The following is a 7,500-nucleotide window of genomic DNA, read 5'->3' on the forward strand; positions in this document are numbered from 1 at the left end:
AATTTGGCCTTGTGAAATCAATACTGTTTAGCCCAATGAAAATCAATACTGTTTGGCTCCAGCAGTCAAATCCATACCATTTATCAAATTGTGTTGCTTCGTTCCCTACTCCTCCGGTCGGAATAACGAGTTGTTCCGGTCACACGCGCTGGACAGTTTGTGCTTTTGTGATTGGCTGAAAGCTTCTGCTGCTGAGAATGGCTTGTCTTAGAAACTGAACCTGACATAAACGCGCTATAATTAGTCGCTGTCCTACTCTACTGCAAGTGAACTTTTGCATACACGCTTTTCTGGTTGTGTTAAAAAACAAAAACAAAACAAAACAAATAAAACCCCAACAACAACAACAACAAAAACAGCTTCCAGATTCGCATCTGCAGAACTTGATCCTGAATGATATAACAACAGACTGGAATCCACAGATAGTTGTTTTCTCATTTGAAAATGCGGCCTGTTTTGTGATTGGTTGAAACTTCAACCGCTCGGCATCCAGATTCTCTCATTTGGCGGAACTGACGACGGAGAATTCCACGTTTGTGTCACCACTTCCCCTTCAAATATTGTGAGTAATTGGAGACTTCAATATCGATCATGGAAATCGTTCTCAAAAATGGCTGGAGTGTTTAGAAACACAGCAGACTGAACCATGACTGGTTTATGAATCGCTCTGTTGTTTGAAAACACCGAGAATAAAGGCGGTGATCCTGTCGTGAGTTTGAAAGGCAAAAAGCAACAACCGTTTCTGTTGACAAGTGCTGTGTGCGTTTCTGGTTTATATATGGTGACATTATGTAATGTTTTGGTTGAATTTAATAACTTTTAGTTAAATGTTTATACATATTTCAGAAGAAAAATGTGAATAGTAGATGAACCTTAACTTCAGAATTTTCCCAGATGATTTATATACTGATTTGATTACGCGCGTTCTCGTGTTTGAATCATTTAATCTTAACTTTGCGTTTGTTTATCTAATCTAAGAGGTTTTGTGGACCAGCTGGCTACATGTGTTATGATAAGTGAAAGAGAGGGAGGGTAGGGCTGGGGGTTGGGGTGGAGGTTGGTGGGCGGGAAATGGGGGGAGGGGGAGGTGGGGGTGGGGGTGGGTGAGGGGGCGGGGGAAAGACAGAGAGAAAAAAGAGAGAGACAGATTCTTAGATTTAAATAAAGTGATTATAGAATAAATAACGAAAGACTATATAGACCAGCAGACAAAATATGTGATGATAAATAAGAAAGAGTAGGAATGAGGGATGGGTGGGAAGAAGAAGAAGAAGAAGAAGAAGAAGAAGAAGAAGAAGAGAGAGAGAGAGAGAGAGAGAGAGAGAGAGAGAGAGAGAGAGAGATTATGGGGTTCAAACAATGTAAAACAACAACAACAACAACAACAACAAAAACAAAAAAAAACAAACAAAACAAAACAAAACAAAACAAAAAACAACAAAACAAACAACAACTTTTGACATTACTTGGGGTTACGAATCGGAATCTTTCACTTTTGACATTACTTAGGGTTACAAATCGGAATCTTTCACTTTTGACAAATGATGTATTCATGGCACCGGAGAGGCGACAGGCCATACAAGAACTTCCCTCTTCTGACAATCATAGCCGAATGGCTGCAAAATTAATGCTGACAGACAGACAGATGGAGAATAATCGCAATTGTTTTCTTTTCTAACCAGGGAAAGAATTCGGATGAGACTATAAACCCGATGTCTCCGTGTGCAGCACGCACATGCCTGCACTGAAAAAAGAATCCACGGCAACATGAGTGTTGCTGTCTTCTGGCAAAATCCTGTAGAAGAAGTCCACTCTGATAGGTACTCAAAGTCTGTGGAGTGATGGCCTAGAGGTAACGCGTCCGCCTAGGAAACGAGATAATCTGAGCGCACTGATTCGAATCACGGCTCAGCCGCCGATATTTTTTCTCCCTCCACTGGACTGGACGCTAGTCATTCGGATGAGACGATAAACCGAGGTCCCGTGTGCAGCATGCACTTAGCGCACGTAAAAGAACCCACGGCAACTGAAGGGTTGTTCGTGGCAAAATTCTTTAGAAAAATTCACTTCGATAGGAAAAACAAATAAAAACTGCACGCAGGAAAAGAAAAAAGAAAAAAGAAAAAAAAGGGTGGCGCTGTAGTGTAGCGAAGCGCTCTCCCCAGGGAGAGCAGCCCGAATTTCACACAGAGAAATGTGTTGTGATAAATTGAAATACAAATACAAATACAAAAAAATGATATGATTCATGCTGGCGCTGAAGGTCTGGCTAAGCACGTTGGGTTATGCTGCTGGTCAGGCATCTGCCTAGCGGATGTGCGGAAGCGTATATGGATTTGCCCTAACGCAGTGACGCCTCTTGAGAAACTTGTGGTATAGCGTATATGGATTTGTCCTAACGCAGTGACGCCTCTTGAGAAACTTGTGGTGTAGCGTATATGGATTTGTCCGAACGCAGTGACGCCTCTTGAGAAACTTGTGGTATAGCGTATATGGATTTGTCCTAACGTAGTGACGCCTCTTTGAGAAAGTGAATGTGAAACTGAAAAGAGGGAAATGATAACTCATATCGTTTTCTTTTTACAGTCATAGCCAGAGTGACTAGTGTGCTCCACTCTTTGTCAGTCATTGGAGACAGTGACTTTGTCCACGTGTTTTCACAATCACTGGTAAGAAAAACGCTTCGCTTTTGATAATGCTGTGGAAAATGACTTCATTTTCTGATTATTTGTGACGATGATAATGATATCATGTACGATAACGATATGATACATTACCTTGTGGTGAATAGACCCCAACCAGTTAGAGGAAATATGTAGCGATAATAATTATGCTTATTGTAGCTGTGCTGCCTTGATTTAGCACTTGAAGTCAACTGGTGAATTGTTGATGTGATTATATTGATGATGAGGATAATGATGCTGATGATGATTTTTTTAATGTCTAGCTCATGTATCCTCTGTGGCTAGCCAACCCGTTAAACCGTCGTCTTCGCCGTCATCGTAATCATCATCGTCATCAATGTGATCGCAAACAAATTAGGTTACTTGTTGATTTCTTCTTGTTTAGGCTGTTGTGTTTCGATGGCATTATGACTAGGCTATCAAAACTTGGTGTGTGTGGTTTTTCTCTCTCCACTTTTTCCCTTCTCGGTCAAAAGATGAGCAACATCAAACCTTGTGTCTTTGACAATGTCCGTGCTGTGTCTTGATATGTCTGTTTGTCTGTCTGTCTGTTTGCCTCTTACACTTTGTGGTCCTTTCGTTTTTTCCATTTTCACAGGGAGAGAGAGAGAGAGAGAGAGAGAGAGAGAGAGAGAGAGAGAGAGGTTGTGTGTGTGTGTGTTTGTGTGTGTGTGTGTGTGTGTGTGTGTGTGTGTGTGTGTGTGTGTGCGCGCGCGCGAATGCGCATGTGTGATGTATGGCTTTTTTCTCTCTATATCTTAGGTAAGTGCTTCCAGAGAAATCAATGAAGGATCAGATCTGACGGTTCCATTTTCCATTCAGTGTTCACGCGTACTACGTGTGTGTATTTTCTCTCGCAGAAAGGCAAGAGCATCAGATATGTTCATTTGTTATATCGAAAAAAAAAGAGACTTAGGCCTATTGTAAATGTTGACATCACAATTTGCATGTATATCCATCTGTGTGTCTGTCTGTGTGTCTGTCTCTCCGTGCTTTTTCGTCCATTCCCCTATTTTGTGTTTGTTTGTCAATTTCCATACTTTGTGCTTGTCCATTTGCATATTTCGTGTTTGTTTGTCAATTTCCATACTTTGTGCTTGTCCATTTGCATATTTCGTGTGTGTCTGTCCATTTGCATATTTCGTGTTTGTCCATTTGCATATTTCGTGTTTGCCTGTCCTTTTCCATATTTCGTGTCTGTCCATTTGCATATTTCGTGTTTGCCTGTCCATTTCCATATTTCGTGCATGTTCGTTTCCATATTTCGTGTCTGTCCTTTTCCATATTTCGTGTCTGTCCATTTGCATATTTCGTGTTTGCCTGTCCATTTCCATCTTTCGTGCATGTTCGTTTCCATATTTCGTGTCTGTCCACTTCCATATTTCGTATCTGTCCATTTGCATATTTCGTGTTTGTCCATTTCCATACTTCGTGCATGTCTTTCCATTTCCATATTTCGATTTTGCCTGTCAGTTTCCACATTTCATGTTTGTCCATTTCAATATTTCGCGCTTTTCTGTTCATTTTCATGTTTCGTGTTTACTGTCTGAGCTGGCTTGGCTCAGGCGCAGAGCTGCTTGAGTATACTGATTTTAAAAAAGAAACATTATTGAACACGTTTTCATGTTGTTAAAATCATTGGCTTTGATATGATTATGTGCTGTAAATATATAGTTTCTAATGTTTTTATACGTTGATACGGTTTTTTGTTTCTGTTTTTCTATTCTACGCAAATGTAAATAGAATATTTCATACCACACGCGTGATTAAATAAATGCTGAAATAAAACAGTTCTTGTCTTTCCTGTCTTTGTGTGTGTGTGTGTGTGTGTGTGTGTGTGTGTGTGTGTGTGTGTGTGTGTGTGTGTGTGTGTGTGCGCGCGCGCGCGCGCTTAGGGTTGACTTCATCAAGATTTTGCGCCTTATAAATATTATTATTAGTATTTTTTATGTATTTATCGATTATTTATTTATTTATTTATTTTTTTTTGTTATTTTATTTTATTTTATTATTGTTATATTTTTCAAGGCCTGACTAAGCGCGTTGGGTTACGCTGCTGGTCAGGAATCTGCTTGGCAGATGTGGTGTAAGGTATATGGATTTGACCGAACGCAGTGACGCCTCCTTGAGCTACTGATACTGATACTGATACTGATTGTCTTTCCTGGACATTTTCTTTGGAGTTGTGTCCGTTTACCATGAATCTGTTATCTTCTCTGTTTGTGAATACTGCTTGGAAATGTGTCAGATCTGTGTGGTTTAACTCTCTCCATACGAACGGCGAAAGAGACGACGTTAACAGCGTTTCACCCCAATTACCATCATCAAAATATTGCAAGCGGAAGGCTCTTATACTGAAGACGTGAATGTTTACAAAGAATACCACAATTCTGACGACGGAAGCTAAAGGTTGGGTCATTCAGACACCCACTGGACATCCGAGGGGTCTGTGTAGAGGAGAAGAGAGGACTGGCCGTACTGAGTGAGTTAATGTATATCCGCATATGTTACAGAAGACGCTTGTATATATATATTTTTTTTACGAAAGTGATGGCTTAGAGGTAACGCGTCCGCATAGTAAGCGAGAGAATCTGAGCGCGCTGGTTCGAATCACGGCTCAGCGGCCAATATTTTCTCCCCCCCCCCCACTAGACCTTGAGTGGTGGTCTGGACGCTTAGTCATTCGGGTAAGACGATAAACCGAGGTCCCGTGTGCAGCATGCACTTAGCGCACGTAAAAAGAACCCACGGCAACAAAACGGTTGTTCCTGGCAAAATTATGTAGAAAAATCCACTTCGATAGGAAAACCAAATAAAACTGCACGCAGGAAAAAATACAAAAAACAAGAGAGCCAAGGCCTTCAAGACTCACTTGTGATACATTAAAAAAAAAAAATCCAAGCTTTTTATGTATTGAGTATAATGCATTTACTGTTATATTTATATTTTTTGTATTCTCTAAACTTGGCACTTTGATCTGATATTCGACCCAACAAAAGATCTGTCATTATTATCATTTTTTGTTCAAACAGGAATTTCTTTTGCTAAGCATGGAAGTTTTGTTTATTGCAAACGTTTTGGTGCAGACAGTAAAATAAGGGAAATTACTCTGTAATTAATGCTAGGGGACTTAGTTTGCTTTAAACTGATCTTTCTCATCTTAAACATTACATTTTGAAATTATACTCAATACATAAAAAGCTTGGATTAAAAAAAAAAAAGTGCATCACAAGTGAGTCTTGAAGGCCTTGCCTCTCCTGTTTCAAAAAAATATAAATATAACAGTAAATGCAGTTTGCATATAATTAGGCTTCATTTTTTATTTTTTGTGCCCATCCCAGAGGTGCAATATTGTTTTAAACAAGATGACTAAAAAGAACTTAATTTTTCCTATTTTTATGCCTAATTTGGTGTCAACTGACAAAGTATTTGCAGAGAAAATGTCAATGTTAAAGTTTACCACAGACACACAGACACTGACACAGACACACACACACACACACACACACACACACACACACACAGAGACAACCGAACACCGGGTTAAAACATAGACTCACTTTGTTTACACAAGTGAGTGAAAAATGGGTGGCGCTGTAGTGTAGCGACGCGCTCTCCCTGGGGAGAACAGCCCGAATTTCACACAGAGAAGTCTTTTGTGTTAAAAAGAAATACAAATACAAATATTCGTCAGATATGATTTGCATCTGACTTGAGAAGCTGTATTTTATGAGTTCGTCATTACTTACACAATGCCTTAAATGTATGTGTGTGCATGTATGCATGTGTACAGGTGCAAGCGATCGCGCGCGTTCATGTGTGTGTGTTGGTGTATGCGAGTGTTGCTATGTGTCTTTGTTTGCTCGCACGTTCGCATGTGCATGTGTGTACGTGCGTGCTAGCATATGCAAACTTGCAAGTGTCTGCAGGTGTGTGCATGTGTGTGTGTGTGTGTGTGTGTGTGTGTGTGTGTGTGTGTGCGTGCGTGCTTATGTGTGTGTGCGTGCGTGCTTGTGTGTGTGTGTGTGTGAAATGCGCGCACGCGCGTGTGTGCATTTTCACACATTTTACATCAAACCCTCACGAAAAGTGCTTTGTTTGACGCCAAGAGACAGGCGAAAAAACAAAAATAAAAAGCCGTGCAAAAACACCACCATTTTTCTTACTATTGTTTATTCGTACAGGAAATGAGTGTGATCTAACTGGCCTTTCAATGGTCGCACACCAACATTGTGTGTTGTTCTTCTCACAAACATGACACCCCTGTTCGCCTGTTAGCAGTTAGGGGGTGTGCATCCTTTGGCAGAAGAAAGAGAAGATGGAGAAGAAGAAGAAGAAGAAAGAAAACATGAAAGAGAGAAAAAAAAAGAAACAGACACCAGAGAGAGAGAGAGACAGAGAGAGAGAGAGAGAGAGAGAGAGGTAGAGAGAGAGAGAGAGAGAGAGAAAGAGAGAGGCAGAGAGAGAGAGCGAGGGAGAGAGAGAGAGAGAGAGAGGCAGAGACAGAGAGAGAGAGAGAGGCAGAGAGCGAGGGAGAGAGAGAGAGAGAATCAGGGAGAGACAGACACACACACACACACACACACACAGAGAGAGAGAGAGAGAGAGAGAGGCAGAGACAGAGAGAGAGAAAGAGTGAGAGAGACAGAGAGAGAGAGAGAGAGAGAGAGGCAGAGACAGAGAGAGAGAGAAAGAGTGAGAGAGACAGAGAGAAAGAGAATTAGAGAGAGACAGAGAGAGAGAGAAAGAGTGAGAGAGAGAGAGAGAGAGAGAGAGTGAGTGGTAAGGGGGGTCGGACAGACATACAGACCGACCG

The 7,500-nt window shown here is 41.0% G+C and overlaps 1 protein-coding gene across 1 annotated transcript in view; it reads left to right on the forward strand.

Moving 5' to 3' along the window:
* The window catches only part of LOC143290263 (putative chitinase 10), a 3,446-nt gene extending 3,151 nt beyond the window's left edge, over positions 1–295 (forward strand). The window contains exon 2 of the mRNA XM_076599603.1: positions 1–295. This exon is cut by the window's left edge and continues 700 nt beyond it. The gene's annotated coding sequence lies outside the window, so the exon portion shown is untranslated.
* The last annotated feature ends 7,205 nt before the right edge of the window (positions 296–7,500 follow it).

Source organism: Babylonia areolata, chromosome 15, assembly GCF_041734735.1.
Source record: "Babylonia areolata isolate BAREFJ2019XMU chromosome 15, ASM4173473v1, whole genome shotgun sequence".
NCBI lineage: Eukaryota > Metazoa > Mollusca > Gastropoda > Neogastropoda > Buccinidae > Babylonia > Babylonia areolata.